Source organism: Aotus nancymaae, unplaced genomic scaffold, assembly GCF_030222135.1.
Source record: "Aotus nancymaae isolate 86718 unplaced genomic scaffold, 86718_ANA_hifiasm-v0.15.2.pri h1tg000115l, whole genome shotgun sequence".
NCBI classification, from domain to species: Eukaryota; Metazoa; Chordata; class Mammalia; order Primates; family Aotidae; genus Aotus; species Aotus nancymaae.
This window is the reverse complement of record NW_026988530.1, coordinates 11842271-11859858: the sequence shown is the minus strand read 5'-3', so window position 1 is coordinate 11859858 and position 17588 is coordinate 11842271. Positions and strand designations below refer to the sequence as shown.

The 17588-nt window shown below is 39.4% G+C and overlaps 1 protein-coding gene and 1 long non-coding RNA gene across 3 annotated transcripts in view; one reads left to right on the top strand and one right to left on the bottom strand.

Annotated features, from left to right (window-relative positions):
• The window catches only part of SPOCK3 (SPARC (osteonectin), cwcv and kazal like domains proteoglycan 3), a 577835-nt gene that overhangs the window by 370392 nt on the left and 189855 nt on the right, over positions 1 to 17588 (bottom strand). The window lies entirely within an intron of this gene.
• LOC110568953 (uncharacterized) lies at positions 8625 to 15141 on the top strand. The gene is made up of 2 exons (XR_002479101.2): positions 8625 to 8990; positions 12553 to 15141. It is a non-coding gene; the product is annotated as an uncharacterized LOC110568953 (long non-coding RNA).

The window sequence follows — 17588 nt, the reverse complement described above, 5'->3', positions numbered from 1 at the left end:
CTTGTCTCTAAAGAATTTCTTTCAATATTTCTTGCAAGGCATATATGTCTACTGGCAACAAATTCCCTTGATCTTTATTGTATGGGTAACTCTTTATTTCTCTTTCATTTTTGAAGTAAAACTTACCAAGGTACATCAGGGTTTGTATTTCTAACTCGTTTTTCCCCCCTTTTAGCATGTTGATTTTTTGACTCACTCTTTTTGTTTTCATGGTTTCTGAGGCAAAGCCAATGTGACTCTTGTGTTTGACTCTCTTCAGGTAATGTGTTCCCCTCTTCCTGCCCAGCTTCTTTTGAGTTTTGTTTTGTTTTGCTTTTATTTTCTGCAGCTTGAAAATACTACGCCTAGATGTGGGTGGTTTTCTTTTGCATTTATTCTTCTTTATGTTCTCTAAGATCTTGGATATGTGCTTGGTATCTGACACAAATTTTGAAAAATTATATCATTATTGTTTCACATATTTGTTCTGTTCCTTTATTATCTTTATTTTCTTTCAGATATCCTTCTTTTTTCTTTTTTTTTTTTTGAGACAAAGTCTCACTATGTCACCCACGCTGGAGTGCAGTGGTGCAATCTTGGCTTACTGCAACCTCCACCACCCAGGTTCAAGTAATTCTCCTGCCTCAGCCTCCTGAGTATCTGGGATTATAGGTACCTGCCACCACACTCGGCTAACTTTTTGTATTTTTAGTAGAGATGGGTTTCATTATGTTGGCCAGACTGGTCTTGAACTCTGGACCTCATGATCCACCCACTTCGGCCTCCCAAAGTGCTGGGATTACAGGCATGAGCCACCGCACACTGCTTTTTTCTGAGATTCTTATGTATTTATTTTTAAAACTCAAATTATTGTAAGATAGCTGTACATAATGAGCATGAAATAAACAATAGTGTTAAGAGGAAGGCTGATCATTAAAACTATAAGTAACAAAAAAGTTGTGGGGAGCCAGAAGCAAAGACTCAGAAACAGAGAAACAAAATGAGCAAAGAGAAATGTCTAAATGTGACTCTAGTAAACAGTGTATGATATGTATCTACAACGGTGCAGGACACTGCAGGGGACATATAGGTATAACTATGTGCTGGGAATTTGATGAGCTCATGATCTCAGTCAAGAAGGCACATTAACTCTCACAAAACAAAGACCAGGTAAATTCTAAAGCAGGCATTCCTGAAGCTAAGTATAGTGGACTTAAAAGAGAATGTATTCACAGTCAGAAGAGGCATCTTCATAAGGAGAGCAGAGCTGGAATTTGATAGATAACATCTTGTCATAAACGTAACTGCCTGTAATATCTAATGAGTATTTTAAAAGTAAGGCAACTCTAAAAATAATTTGAATAGAGAGAAGTTATACTAAGTAGAAAGTTAAAGATTAAAAAATCAGGAAAGGTACTATTTTCCTTTTGACTGAAGATGTATTCTAACAACTCTATGAAGCAAAACATGTAAGTTCATATTGATTGATAACTAGTCATAAACTTTTATCTTTTTCAAAAGCCAAACTATGACTTTTAAATAATTGTATGAATTTCCTAAGATAAGCCACCAAGAAAAATGCATAATATGAATTTATGGGTTATGTTGGAATTATTGCATTGCTTGGTTTATGAAGCTTGCCAACTCATTTAACATTACAGACCTAAACTTAAGACACTATAAAAATTTAGATTCTAACTTTGGCAGTCAGACAATGATATTTCCATAGGGATGTTAATATTTGTTCTTACTGAAGTTTCCACAATCTTTACTCTTCTGTAATAATTGAAACTAAATGAGAAGGCTAAGTGGTAGTAGAAAATAAGTAGGCCTAGCGCAATGGCTCACCCCTGTAATCCCAGCACATTGGGAGGCCAGGCCAGCGGATAACTTGAGGTCAGGAGTTCGAGACTAGCCTGGTCAAAATGGCAAAAGACCATCTCTACATAACACAAAATTTAGCTGGGTGCAGTGATGTGCATCTGTAATCTCATGTTAAGTAGAACTATTCCTGAGCTCCATATATATGATTTCCTTTAGAAAGTTATAGGAAGTGTATAAAAATACTAGACATTATCTTAAAGCATGTAAGAGACAATTTCCTGAAATAATTATATATTGATTATATTGTCTAAAAAATCTCTTATTCACTAATAGAAGTAAATATATTCAATTCATCATATTTTTAGACATATAAGATCACATAAGCAAGCATTAGTCTAGAGTTTACATACAAGTTTATTAGGCAACTTACAGATATACAAAAGGAAAAAAACAAAGTAGTGTGTGGTATCTTTAAATAGTGAAAGCATTATATACATGATTTTATAATGTTTTAAAATGTTTATAATGTTTTAAAATAAGAGAAAACCAGACATGCCTAATATGTATTATTACATAGCATTTTGTTATACAGATGATAGGAAAACTGGAAGATCTTGACAACTGTATAAAACTGAACATACCTAGAAACTTCAACAGCTCAGGAAATACTATTTCCTTCCATAACAAATGTCTTAGAAAAAGGTATTTTCAGCCACTACATAAATTATAAAAGAACAGTTCCATGGAGGAAAATACGTAATAGAGAGAAACTTGTTTTAGTGAAGATAATTTTATAAGTTTCTAAATCTAAGGCCATATTAATTCATTTCTGATTAAGTGGAAGGCTCCAATTAGATGCAATCTCAATACAACTGGGATTGAAGAATTGAGCAGTCATTATATTTTTATTTATTCTTCATTAATTCATTTATTTATCCTTGTAATTTTGGCACAATTAATTACACAATAATCATTATGGCATATGGATAAATAATGATAGATACATAGGTTGGGGAGAGGTATTTATGTAAAAGTTTTTGTTTACTTTTAAGAATTACCGGTGGTTGAATCATAAAAATATAATTTGTTAACTGAATAATCTGTTAAACTGAAAATATAATTTGTTAACTTTTCATAACAAAATTAAATCCTAAACTTATGGATATAATCAGGTATGCAAAGATAGAAGCACAGGATATTCCAATGCATTTCAAGGAAAGTTTTATTTTCCTTTCCTTTTTGTTAAGACAGAATTTCACTCTTGTCACCCAGGCTGGAATGCAATGGCGTCATCTCTTTACTGCAACCTCCACCTCCTGGGTTCGAACATCTTTGAGATTTTTATTGTCTTTGAGTTATTTCCCTTCTTACTAGTAAAAAAGATTCAAAACTGAATTATAAAATATAAGTAAACTGGGTACAATATTAGCAAATTTCAAATTCTTTAGGATATTAGCTTCTTCACAAAACAAAGTACACTGTCTAAAAGCTGGAAGTGAAGTATAAGTTGATTAAATGTGGAACTTTGAAAGGGTTCATGTGAAAGCAAAGAAACACACTAATGTCACTGGGTTCTCAATCAGGATTCTGAAATATAAACCCAGATTATATCACTTCATTTTTACACGGACCATTAGTCAGTTTGAGGAGCAGTGAAAATAGATGTATTTTGACCTGAGAAAGGATTTTTACAAGATTTGGTGTAGAATATTCATTAGAATCAGAAAATTAGGCTCTAAAATCTAGATATTAAGTGATGTATTATTAGATGAATGCTCAATTTATCCAAAGATCATTTACAAAGATCAGATATTGGAGGCAGTCTGCTTAAAAAACTATATTTCTAGATTCTAAATATTAGAATACAAGTTACAAACACCTTATATCCTTTGTTGTGGAACAATTCCAAATATGATTCCACATTTGCCAAATGACTGACCCTTTCGCTGCCTTTGTTCACCCCTGCCATTCTCACCATGTCTTCTTATTAAAAGGGTGTAGACTCATTTGAGAAATGAACCGGGTAAACTGATTATAAATCAGCATTTCAAAATAAAAAAGTAAATGTTCTTCAAAACCACCAATAAAAAATTCCAAACCTCTGCTACGCCACTTACTAGCTTTGTATCTACTTTTGAAGGTAGTGTAAGTGTCTTCTATAAAATACTTGGCATATAAGTGGTGTTTGTTCAACGGAGGCAATGATTTTTCTTTGGGGGTTTCCTTGTTTCCCTCAATTCATTCTCAAAGCCCTTTGGTACCTGCTTCTGGCACCAGGTCTGAAAAAGTGAATAGGTTAGTTAAAATGCTCTAACAATCTAGGCTATTTTCAAAAGAAGAGCTCTTCCAACAGAAAATTCTCAGTATCACCAAATGAAATGACAAAAAGGAATTATTTTGATAAGCCATTGCTAGCACCTTATGATTCTCTACTGTACCTGCATAAAACAACAATTGGAGTTTAAAACCCAATCATATTCACAACATGAGGATAGATTTTAATAAAAAAATGTTGATAAGGATGTGGAAAAATTGGAACAATATGCATTGCCAATGGAAATATAAAACTATGCAGTTGCTGTCGAGAACAATATGGTGGTTTCCCAAATAAATGCAATTACCATATGATCCAGCAATTCCATTCCCAGGTACATAACCAAGAAAACTGAAAGCAGAGACCCAAGCATACTTACACACGTTCATAGAAGCATTACTAACAATAGCCAAAAGCTGGACATAACATACGTGTCTATGAATAGATAAACAGAGAAACAAAACATGGGATATACATACAATGAAATATTACTCGGCTTAAAAAGGTGGGAAATTCTGTCATATGCCACAACATGGTTGAGCCTTGAAGACATTACACTAAGTGAGATAAGCGAATCACAAAAGGACACCAGATTGTATGATTCCACTTACAGGAGATGCCTGGAAAAGTCAAATTCAAAGAAACAGAAAGCATCATGGGGGTCGTCAAGTGCTAGGGGAGGGAAAATGGAAGTTACTGCCTCATGCATGTAGAATTTCAGTTCATATCCAATAACTGAAGACAGCCATTAATGGGAAAATGAAAAGGGTTCTGGAGATGATAATTGAGTGCAAAACAATGTGAATGTACCTAATGGCACTGAACTATATTCCTAAAAATGGTTAAAATGGTAAATATTATATATTTTACTGCAATATTTTTAAAAAGTAAAAGACACACACACGCACACAGCAAAAACAAAACAAGCATAAGCACACATACCAAGTGCCCAGATTCTGCCCCAGATTAATTAAATCAAACATTCAGGGATCAAGCCTAGGCAACTCCACTTTTTTGTTTGTTTGTTTGTAGAAAGTGATTTATTTAAAGAGATAGAGAAACAGAAGGAGAGAGAAACAGCTAACTCTCACACTGAGTGAGAAAAAGAAAAGCCGCTCATACTGACTGAGAAGGGTTCCCAGACAGGGAAAACCAGAAAAGGAAAGCTCCTCTCACACTGAGTGAGAGAATCCAGAAAGATGGAATTCAGGAAAGAAAGCAGCTTCCACACTGAGTGGAAGGGAATAGAGAGAGAGATGGAGTTTAGGAGGGGAAGACAGGCTTCCATGAGAGTGTGGAAGGAGACCCAAATGTGGAGTCCTGCAACTCCACTTTTTAAATGAGTGTGAAGTAATTCTCATGCACAGCCAAGACTGAGAGTCACTTCTCTAGCCAGTAGAGACTTCCTGATAAAAGTATGACTTTCTATATACGTCCAGAGTTTATTCAATCTTCATAATACTTCTTACTGTGATAGATTAACAAGGCTTGAGATAAGAACATGGTTTCTTTTATATTTTTGAAAGCCAAACTATATCCAGCTTTATTAAAGATACCCTCCATAAACAATCTTGGAATTTCAGGAAGGAAATGGGTGGAAAATCTTTAACAATATGAAACAACTTTCAAACTCTCTTCTTCCATAGACTACCAAAAATCAGACGGCCACGAGAACACCTGACAAAGTCTTCACTCGATGCTCGGAACAGGCAGAGTTTAGAGTGAGGGCTGACATTTCACATTCAACATGTTGTTTAACAACTTTTCACGAGCTGACCCTGACTCTGACCTGACCCCCAATCACTGCTTACCAGTGCGCCAGGCAATCTGGACTTTCCAGTGATTCCACTGAGATGGCACCTGTCAAAAGAGCAATGGTTCTGTTTCTAGATTGTGGAGCTTCAGATAAATTCTGCCATTTTCATTTCACTTCCTGAAAGTCAGGGTCGGCTTGTGAAGAATATTGTTTCTTAAGTCACTGAACACCTTCGAAATGAATCTGATTAGTTTCCTGCTACATCTATTTGATTTACAATTTAATACCACATAAGGACATGGAAAATAGATACAATTTGCCTTCTTGTCCACCAGTGTAGGCTAATGTGATATGAAGCTAATCAAGTATTATATACTAATCTTGATTTTACCTTACGAATTAAAAACATAGACCTTTACATAGTATTTATTATTTTATGGAACATGTATCTTCATTTGGTATAGAACACAATTTAAGATTTTTGGTCCTTTGTTTTATAAACTATGGTGTAAAACAAGTAATACACCATCACTGTATAAAGAAGTAAGAATTGGATAATGGAATAAGTTCTTCATTTAGAAGCCCTATGTAGTTCTTAGGTACTAAATCTGACACAGAGTAAATGAACATTTACTTTTGGTTTCTGGGTTGAACATAATTTCTTAGCAGGTTTTCTTCAGGGATACAAAGGACTTCTATGATCTACAGTTGCCAATATGGATGATCCAACCAATGTAGGATATAAATTGATACAACTTTAGAAGTTGAATATCTTAGCAGGAAACTTGTCCAAAATATTCAAAAATCCTAAACCAATTCCTGTGAATTAATCAACTAATGATTCAATCAAATAAAGGCTCACAATTTACATTTCTAAATGACTGAGATCAGTTTCGGGAAATGCTGTAATCATGTAATCATCCTTGCATGTTGCCTCCACTGAATTTCAATTCTGGGAACACCATTTTTTCCACTGGAAAAATGTCCAAAGTCCCTGAGCTCTTAAACAAAGTAGTATTATGATACCAAGCCCATATTGTGAAGCATGGATCAGACCCTTCTATTGTTTCAGAATACTATCAATAAATGCCATCTGAAAACATAAAAAAAAAAAATGATACTCATGTAAACAAGTAAAAATGAAAGGCAACTGGAAGACAGCCAATATCGACCTTGTCTAATCTACATAACTATTCCTTAAAAAGTACAATAATGTATTTTCAGAAGAGGAGGCTAAGTTATGATGCATTTCCTCAAGCATTAGTCTTTTTTGGTTTCAGAAATAATTACACCCATTATACTATGAACAGCTCTGTTCATTGAAGGAAATAAAAGCTCCAGATGAAATCTCAACAGCTTTTCCTTTGTAGCCAAATACTGATTGTGAAAGGACATATCAGGCTGTGACTGTTATTATATGAGATGTTTTGCAAATGGATGGAAAAAATTATGGGAATGAGATAAAGCTCTAAGAAATGATTCTGAAGAGATACATACAATGGGTAAGTTCATCGCTAAACACATGACTGCCCTTCCAAAGAGCTAGTTATTTTTTCCTCACTACGCCCCATCCCTGACCCTCTGTTCCTTACCAGATGCTTCCAAGTTTAGCTGCCATGTATCTATCACTCATGGCTAGACTATCTGAGCTGCTTGAAAGAGTTTCCAGCTGGGTGCAGTGGCTCACGCCTGTAAAACCAGCACTTTGTGAGGTCGAGGTGGGTGGATCACGAGGTCAAGAGATGGAGACTATCATGGTTAGCACGGTGAAACCCCATCTCTACTAAAAATACAAAAATTAGCTGGTGTGCTGGTGCACACCTGTAATCCCAGATACTCAAGAGGCTGAGGCAAAAGAATTGCTTGAACCTGGGAAGTGGAGGCTGCAGTGGGCCGAGTTCACACCACTGCACTCCAGCCTGGGCCATAGAGTGAGACTCTGTCTCAAAAGAAAAAAAAAAAGAAAGAAAAAAAAGAAATTGTTTCCTCACATACCTCCCCTTCAGCAACTTTCGCTGAATTATCTGCAATCTTGGCCAGACACTGTAGTTCAGGCTTGTAATCCGAGCACTTTGATAGGCCAAGGGGCAGATCATTTGAGGTCAGGAGTTTGAGACCAGCCTGGCCAACACATTGAAATCCCGTCTCAACTAAAAATATAAAAATTAGCTGTGAGTGGTGGTGGGCGCCTGTAATCCAAACTACTTGGGAGACTGAGACAGGAGAATTGCTTGAATCCAGGAGTTGGAGGTTGCAGTGAGCCGAGATCGGGCCACTGCATTCAGACTCCATCACAAAAAAAAAAAAAAAAAACTTGTCATCCAATGAACCAGTAGGAGTTAGGCTGCCCTTCCTTGATAGGCCCTGATTTAAGAAGAAAGCACACAATGAAACTGTAATAACCTATCCTGGGCTAACATCACTGACTCCATCGTAGCTGTAAACTCTAACCTGGCTTCCCCCTCCTGATTACAGCCCCTTTGGGTGCATAACTGGGTCATGCTGCACTTAGAAGCATGAAGCATACTGTTCTTAATGCTTGTAACCACTGTAACCACATCCTGTTTGGCATACTTTTTCCCTTCTTTTATAAGAAAAATATTTCCCTTTGATCATTGTGTGAGAAGAGCCTGATCAACCCCATTTCCTTTGATTGTTGAATTGTACAGAAACCACCTGTGCCCACAGCCCCTTCCTCTAACCTGCTTTTCTGCTTCTGTAAAATTCTGCTTCAGTTAGGTATCCCCTCCCCTACTGAAAATAACATATAAAAGATAATCAAGCCCCTTCCTTAGGGCGAGAGAACTTTGAGCATTAGCCATCTCTCAGTCGCCAGCTCATTAAAAGGACTCTTAATTTGGAACTTAGTGTGTGGCACATTCCTTTTAACTAATTTGGAGGCCCTAGCAAGATAATTCCTATTATTCTTTTTTGCCACTGGGTGCAGACCAGCCTCGTTCTGGGCTCCTCTGAGCTGGGAGGTGGACTATAGGGGAGGTGTCCCATGTGACATTCCAGGGCCCCAAACACCACCCCTTGCCAGAGGACAGCAGATCAACTCCCAGCACGCTCCACCAAATTACTCTTCAGAGTCCCTGGTTCTGCTCTGCAGAGAAGGTAAGTCAGGCCTGATCTGGTTATTTCTGGAAGTTACAGGGATCATCCAATTATTGGGAGGCCAGAATTGACTACGGTGATTTCTGTGACCTTGGGCTCTGGGTGCCCCAGAATCCCTGGTCCTGGTTCTGGTTTTTGGACTCTGGAAGAGTCCCTGGTTCTGCTTTTTGGACTCTGGAAGAGTCCCTCGTTCTGGTTTTTGAACTTTCGTTGTCCAGGGTTCCTGATTCTGTTCTCTTTTTGAACTCTGGGGGTCTAGAGTTCCTGGTTCTGTCTGTTTTTTTGACTCTGGGTGTCCAGGGTCCCTGGTTCTGCCCTTCTGTCTGATTTAGAAGGATTCAGCCCTGATGAACATCCTCTGGACTCTGTCGCTACTGCACGACGCTGGAGGATGGAGTCCTTGGTATCTGTTTAATATTTAATATTTACAATGAAGACAAAAAAAATGTTCTTCAGGGTTTAAACTGTTTACAAAGTGTAAAAAGACTGTAATAATGTGTATGCATGGGGACCTCAGAGGCTTGTGTCTAATGATCCAGTTTGTGGCTGCACGGAGAAAGCTACAGAGTCTGAGTGGGCCCCAACTGTGGTGCTGTGGTGACCTCATATGGCCTAACGCCAGCATCAGGCTAGTTCCGCTGAGTTGGAATAGTTCTGATCTGAGTCGGGGGTTTATACCGAACTGTCTGTGTCAAGAGGCACCGATGTCCCCGTAAGGGGAGCGGCCAGGAGGGCATCTGAGAGTTCCCAATACGGGATTCCCCTGCCCTTGTCTGTCTTTTTAAATAACTACAATCATTTATCTACCTCAGTGCCTCATCTCCCTCATTTGTTGCTGTCAGAAGGAGGTTAAGTGTTGTTCCATGAAAAACTTGTATCCCTCAGTATATCCCATAATGGGTTCTGCCTCTTCTCGACCCTCTACACCCCTCCAGTGCATATTGAATAATTTTATCTTGAGCTTTTCAGGAGAGTACGGAGTCCACCTTACAAAAGGCAGGCTCCAAACCCTCTGTGAAGTGGAATGGCCAAAGTTTGGAATGGGATGGCCCCCAGCCGGGTCACTGGATTCTAAAACGGTACAGGCAGCATGGGAAGATGTTATCAGAACATCTGGGAACCCTGATCAGTTTCCCAATATTGATCAATGGCTGGGCTTAGTCCAGAATCCCCCACCTTGGCTACAATCCTGCACTGCTTACAATCCCTCATCCAGGGTCCTTCTAAGCCAAATCTCTCCTTTGCCCAAACCCTCGGTTCCCTCCCTTCCTTCTGTGTTGCCCACTTCAGAAGAGGCAGACAGTTCTCTTCCATTGCCTCCACCTTATAATCCTCCATGCCCTCACCTTCACCTCCCTTTGAATCCCCTTCTGTCTCTTCAGCTTTGTCCCCTGTGGCCTCTCCTCCACTACCATCCCCTGAACAGCCAGCTTCCACAGATCCTTAGCCCATAGCCTCTAGGTTGTGGCCCCAGGCAGAGGAGGTTGCTCCGCTGCTTCCCCCAAGAGAGGCACCACCCTCACCAGGCAGCAGGCAAGCTGGCCCGTTTATGGCCTATATTCCCTTTTCTACTTCTGACCTGTACCACTGGAAACATCAAAACCCACCATTTTCTGAGAAACCCTAGGTCCTGACTGCACTGGTGGAGTCTGTGTTTCAAACTCACTGACCCACTTGGAATGACTGCCAGCAGCTTCTTCTAACCCTCCTTACCGCTGAGGAAAGGGACCGCATTCGTAGGGAGGCTAGAAAGGTTTTTCTCTCCTTAGCAGGTAGGCCAGAGGAGGAGGCCCAAAACCAGTTGAAGGAGGTTTTCCCCTCTACTCAGCCAAATTGGGATCCAAACACTGCAGGAGGGAGGAGAGCTTTGGGCGAGTTTCACTGGTATTTTCTAGCAGGTATTAAGGGAGGCACTCGAAAGCCCATGAATTTGTCTAAGATATTGGAAGTTGGCCAGGGGCCTGATGAGTCCCTGGAGCATTTGTAGAGTGCCTCCAGTAAGCTTATCAAACGTATACACCATTTGATCCAGTGGCTATCGAAAATAGCAGTGCTATTAATTTAGCATTTGTGGTCCAAGCAGCCCCAGATATTTGTAGAAAGTTGCAAAATCTTGAGGGATTTGTTGGAATGAACATTTCCCGCTCCTAGACATAGCCCAAAAAATTTATGACAATCAAGAACAAGAAAAACAGAAACAGATTGCTTTGGCAGGTGAAAAGGCATCACAGAGACAGGCAAAAATCATAGCAGCTGCAATTCGGGAAACAAAAGTACAGCCCTCTGTAGAAAAGTTATACTGGGGAAAGGCCCAAGTCAAAACATAAGCGCAAAAGGCTGAGTTAATTGCTCTCACTCAGGCCCTCCGATGGTGTAAGAATAAACACATCAACATTTACACTGACAGAAGGTATGCCTTTGCAACTGTGCACCTTCATGGAGCTATTTACCAAGAGCATGGGGTTCTCACCTCCGCTGGAAAAACGATCAAAAATAAAGAAATCCTGGCCTTACTTGAGGCCGTTTGGCTCCCCCTGCAGGTGGCTGTAATCCACTGCAAAGGACATCAAAAGGAAAATACAGCTGTTGCCTGAGGGAACCAAAGGACCGACTCTGCTGCCCAAGAGGCAGCCCAACTTCCGGTTACCCCTTTAACTCTATTACCCACTGTATCTTTCCCACAGACTGAGTTACCCAATCATCCAGTCTACTCTTTTGAAGAAGAAAAACAAGCATTGGATCTTCAGGCCAGTAAAAACTGGGACAGAGGCTAGGTTCTCCCAGATTCAAGAATTTTCTTGCCCCAACCCTTGGAAAGGCCTTGGTTGGTTGCCTCCATTCTTCCACTTACCTAGGGGGAATAAAACTGGACCAGCTTCTAAGAAGCCAGTTTAAAATTTCTCACCTTCAAGATTTGACTAACCTTGCAGCCTCCCAATGTACAGCATGTGCACAGGTAAAGGCCAGACAAGGCCCAAAACCTGGACTGGGCTGCCATCTTCGAGGATGTAGCTCAGAAGAAAGATGGGAAATAGACTTCACTGAAATAAAGCCACACCAGGCAGGATATAAGTATCTCCTGGTGATGGCAGACACTTTTTCTGGATGGACTGAGGCATTTGCCACCAGAAATGCGACTGCCTTTACAGTGGTTAAATTCTTGCTCAAGGAGATCATCCCTCGACATGGGCTGCCATTTGCCATAGGGTCTGATAATGGGCCAGCCTTCACTTAATCCATAGCTCAATCAGTCAGCAAGGCATTGAACATTCAATGGAAGCTCCATTGTGCCTGTTGGCCCCAGAGCTCTGGACGGGTAGAATGCATGAATCGGACCTTAAAAAGTACTCTTACAAAATTAATCTTGGAAACCAGTGAGGGTTGGGCAAAGCTCCTTCCTTTAGCCCTCCTTAGAGTAAGATGCACTCCCTATAAAGCTAGGTTCTCTCCTTTTGAAATCATGTATTGAAGGGCACTTCCTATACCAACCAGGTTAAAGGATGCCCTTTTGGCAGAAATGTCCCTGGCAAACCTCTTACAGTACTTACATTCTCTCCAACAGATTCAGGATATCATCCAGCCACTTGTTTGGGGAGCAAACCCTTATCCAGTTCCTGATCTGACTAGGCTCTGCCACACCTTCTGTCCTGGTGACCTGGTGTATGTCTAAAAGTTCCAAAAGGAAGGACTCACCCCTGCCTGGAAAGGGCCTCACACCGTCCTCCTCACAACCCCGACAGCTCTGAAGGTTGATGGTATTCCTGCTTGGATCCACTACTTATGCATCAAGAAGGCCAGTAAACATCCAGAAGAAACATGGGTCTCACAGCCTGGCTCAGGTCTCTTAATGTTGCATCGAAGTCAGGTAGAAGCCCCCAGATAATTCATGCCCTCTGCCCCCATCTACTCTTTTCTCCTGATTTTAGAAATGGGCACATGCTCGCAAATACCTCCTGGGAAGAAGGTACTTCTAATCAGGTCTTTCTTAAGTTTGATATGTGTGCTTTGTTTCCAAATTCTTCCTCCCCAAGTTGGGATTTAACACATGAGGAAAAGCTCTGTCTTCCTCTTGGTGGTCTCAACCTTGCTGAAGGATTTGGACACAGGTTCTCCGGATGTGGAGAATCAGGTGAGGCTGAACAAAGGCTTCAGTCAATTGACTTCTACATGTTCCAAGAGACCATAAAGACATTGAATGCCAACAAAGTTATGAATTCTTCTGCCCTTACTGGTCTTGTGTTACTCTGTCCTCCACTCTCTACATTGCTCATGGGTCTCGCCCTTGGCGGTGTTATAAGGGGAACTGCAACCCTATTGTCTTAACCATCCATGGCCCCAATTTGGCTCATTGGTATTATGGCATGTCCTGGGGATTTAGATTGCATATGACAGGTTTTGACCTTGGATCCATGTTCACCATCCAAAAGAAGCTTCTAGTCCCCTTGCGCTCACCTAAGCCAATCGGTCCCCTAACTTGCCTGGATGACCCTATGTTTCGTCTACACCCTAACCAAGTCAGCTTGGTCAGTTTACCAGAATCAGCTAGTTCAACAGTCTCATTGCCAGTCCTAGCTCCAAAGCAAGCATCTCCAATCCAGCCTAATGTCCATACTAAATGGAGTGTGTCTCCTCCTTAATAACACCCAGCCTCAATTGGCTCAGGATTGCTGGCTGTGCCTGAAGGCAAAACTCCCATACTATATTGGAGTAGGAGTTGTGGCCCCTCTCAACTCTGGTCCTCTGTCCTGCTAGATGCTCCCCTGTTCCCTTATGCTAGGGGACATTGCTGGAAATGCCACCTGCCTAATTAGCAATGGGTATAAACTGTCTAAGTCTCCTTTTCAGGCTACCTGTAACCAGTCTCTACTTACTACCTTAAACACTTCAGTCTCCTACAATGCATCCAACAATACCTGACTGGCCTGCAGTTCAGGCCTCACCGGCTGCATCAATGGGACTGAACCCGGACCTGTCCTATGTGTGTTGGTTCAAGTGCTTCCCCAGATCTATGTGTACAGTGGACCAGAAGGATGACACCTCCTCGCTTCTCCGGGGCTACACTCCAGGTTTTGTTGAGGTGTCCCCCTCATTGTGTCCATCCTAGCTGGTCTCAGCATAGCTGGATCAGTGGCCACTGGCACTGCAGCCCTGGTCCAGGGAGAAACTGGACTAAGCTCCCTAACTCAACAAGTAGACTCTGATTTAAGAAACATCCAGTCTGCCATAAGATGTTACATGCCCAAGTAGAATCCTTAGCTGAGGTAGTTCTCCAAAATCACCAAGGCTTAGATTTAGTATTCCTCTCCCAAGGAGGTTTATGTGCAGCATTGGGAGAGAGCTGTTGTTTTTACGCTAATAACTCTGAAGTCATAAAAGACACCCTCCAAAAGGTCCAGGAAAATTTAGATAGACACCAATGAGAATGAGAGAAGAATGTCACATGGTTCCAAAACATGTTTAACTGGAGCCCATCGTTAACTACCTTAGGAACTGGGCTAGGGGGACCTCGTCTCCTTCTCCTGTTAGGCTTAATCTTTGGACTCTGCCTATTAAACTGGCTCCTTACTTTTATAAGGCAGCACATAAATTCTGTTAAACTCATGTATCTCAGGATCCCCTATAACCCCCTTGTTATAATTGAGGAGTCAGTGCTTTCACTCCCCCAAAACACAAGTGGAGAATGCAATAACTTACCCTGAACTAATATCACTGACTCCTTCTTAGCTGTAAACTCCAACCTGGCTTCCCCCTCCTGACCACAGCCCCTTTGGGTGCATAACTGGGTCATGCTGCACTTAGAAGCATTGAAGCATACTGTTCTAAATACTTGTAACCATTGTATTGCATCCTGCTTGGCATACCTCCCCTCTGCTATTATAAGAAAAATGTTTCCCTTTGACCATTCTGTGAGAAGAGCCTGATCACCCCCATTTCCCTTGATGATTGAATTGTATGGAAACCACCTGTTTCGGCAGCCCCTTCCTCTAACCTCCTTTTCTGCTTCTGTAAAATTCTGCTTCAGTTAGGTACCCCCTCCCCTACCTAAAATAAGGTATAAGAGATGATCAAGCCCCTTCCTTGGGGCCGAGAGAACTTTGATCATTAGCTGTTGCTTGGTCGCCAGCTAATTAAAAGGACTCATAATTTGGAACTTAGTGTGTGGCACATTCCTTTTAACTCGCTCGGATATAACAAAACTGCTCAGAAAAGACAGAAGGGTGCTGATCTAAGCCACAGCTGCTGCTTGCCCCTAATTCCAGATCCCCAAAATTGTGCAGGAGCAGGAGAAACACATCAAAAAATGAAACAGATTTGTTCTTATTTAATTTACTGCCATGGTAGATGCCAAGTAGAGCAATCCAAAGCTCCTTTGGATAGTGAAGTTATGAAAACATAGAAAGCATATTTTTCTTCTAAATCTTTCACCTCAGGACACCTAGAGATTTGTGATATTTATCATATGCTGGGGAAAATAAAGTTTAAATAAAAAGTGATCCTAGTAGATATGGCACCTTGGTTCAAACAGACTCTCTGAACGACAATAAGGATTCACTGCTAGAAATCTTACTGATGTATCTGCTGCACACCAATATTAAAACATGTTCACAAACAAGACAGATTTAACACTGAATGGAAAGATGTGTATATTTATTTTGAAAGCCATAGCATATTTATCTAAAGCATTGATTAAATTGTTGAAAAGTTTTATTATGTATTACCTAGGTTCATATACGTAGAGACATTTCCCTTGAGCTTATTTATCATAGTAAATATAGCAAGGCGTGTGTATTTTTACACCTTATTGAAGATGTATTTCCTCATCAAAACCATTTCTCAGGTAATGTCTGTCATGTTAACTCATGATTAGCTGCACTAATGAAGAGGAATAATAGCTCAGAACAATCAGTGTGGAGATTTCCAGACCAACTGATTGTCAGTATTGGCGTGATTTACTTCATTTTGCAGCAGATTTACCACCATCAAAATAGAATGGTTTTTACTTAAGCTTATTTGAAAACATTTTATTTCCCCAAAACTCTTACTGTTTTAGTGGTAAAAAAATAAACAAACTGGAAAAATTATTGATTAAAAGAAACAAATGAGATGAAAAAATATGTCACAGTTAAACCAAAAGGTAGATTAGATGCATATGAACAATCAGTTGATTTTACCTAGAAGCAAGTTTGCAAGTGCAAATGTGTCTGTCCATATGTAAATATGTAATCTACATGTTTATGTATTTATTTGTATGCATATGTATAAAAAGGAATTTTGTGCTGAGTAGTTATACCCTTCATATTATAAAATATTAATTAACATTGTCATTAGTGATACTTTAATTTCAGCATGCTTTATGGTGCATTCTATGGAAATGGAAGTAAAAGATAACCTTAAATGGATACATGAATCCTTTAAAAAGTATATACACCAGTATAAAAATATAATGACAAGGTAACTTTTTCTTCACTTTTTTAAGGAAACAAGCAAACCTCTTGCAAGGAAATAGAACAAAAAAAAAACTTATATTGATATAATATGGATGTCAATAATTCAGTGAAAAACATGGTAAATTAAAAATTATAAACACTCATGAAAAGCCTTTTAAATGATTTCATGTTTAATACACCATTCAGCTTTTGAAAATATTACTGGAAGAAGGGTCTGTCATCAGAAAAAAACAGGAAACTAGAAATGGACATGTCTCAAGTTTTTTCTGTCTAGCTGATACACACTTTCTTACTCAGAGCTAGATGGAAATAGGATTATTTTGCTCACTCCTCACTGTGATCTAAAACTGTTGGTTAATTTGACCCAAAGCCAAAAACAAATACACACCTCCATCTAATTTTTGTTCTATTTTTATTTTTTTGATACAAAACTTTCTTACATGTTTTTAACTATACATGTTCAAGAATTCAAAACTCCATATCTGATAGTCTACAAAATATTATTTTAACACATAGAAATAAAGCACACTTCATTTCTAATGTTTGTTCAAGTAAATGTACATTGTTAAAACATAAACTTCAAAATATCATCAGTATGCCATTATTTCTTGTTAGTGTTATCATAGGTGTGGTAATATTGCATAGCAACTAGGAAACAGGGTTGGTGGTTCAGACTGACTGAAATCAAAATCCCTACGCTGCCATACTGTGGGACTATAACCTGAGCAGAAGCTTAACTTCTTTCAATATCTCAACTTTCTAATCTACCTGGCAGGGTTATAATGATTAAATTAATATATATTAACACTTGTAGTAGTGACTCAAAATAGAACATTCTTCATAAATATTAAATATCATGTCATAAGCTTATCTCTGCCTGACAAATATAATATTTTTAAGTTAGTAGGTTAAAAACCTCTCTGAAAATTAAACCAAATCAATCCTGTATCATTAATTGTTTGGAAGATTCTCATATAGTATTCTCTTTTAAAAAGAGATAAACTGAAATTCAACATATTGTCATGCACACACAAAGGAAAAATGAAAACATCTTTATTATAACTGGATGCACCAAGTATGACAAATTTCACAGATAACACCCATTTTTCAAGGGTTATGATTCTATCATAAAAATTCATTTCCCAAGAAA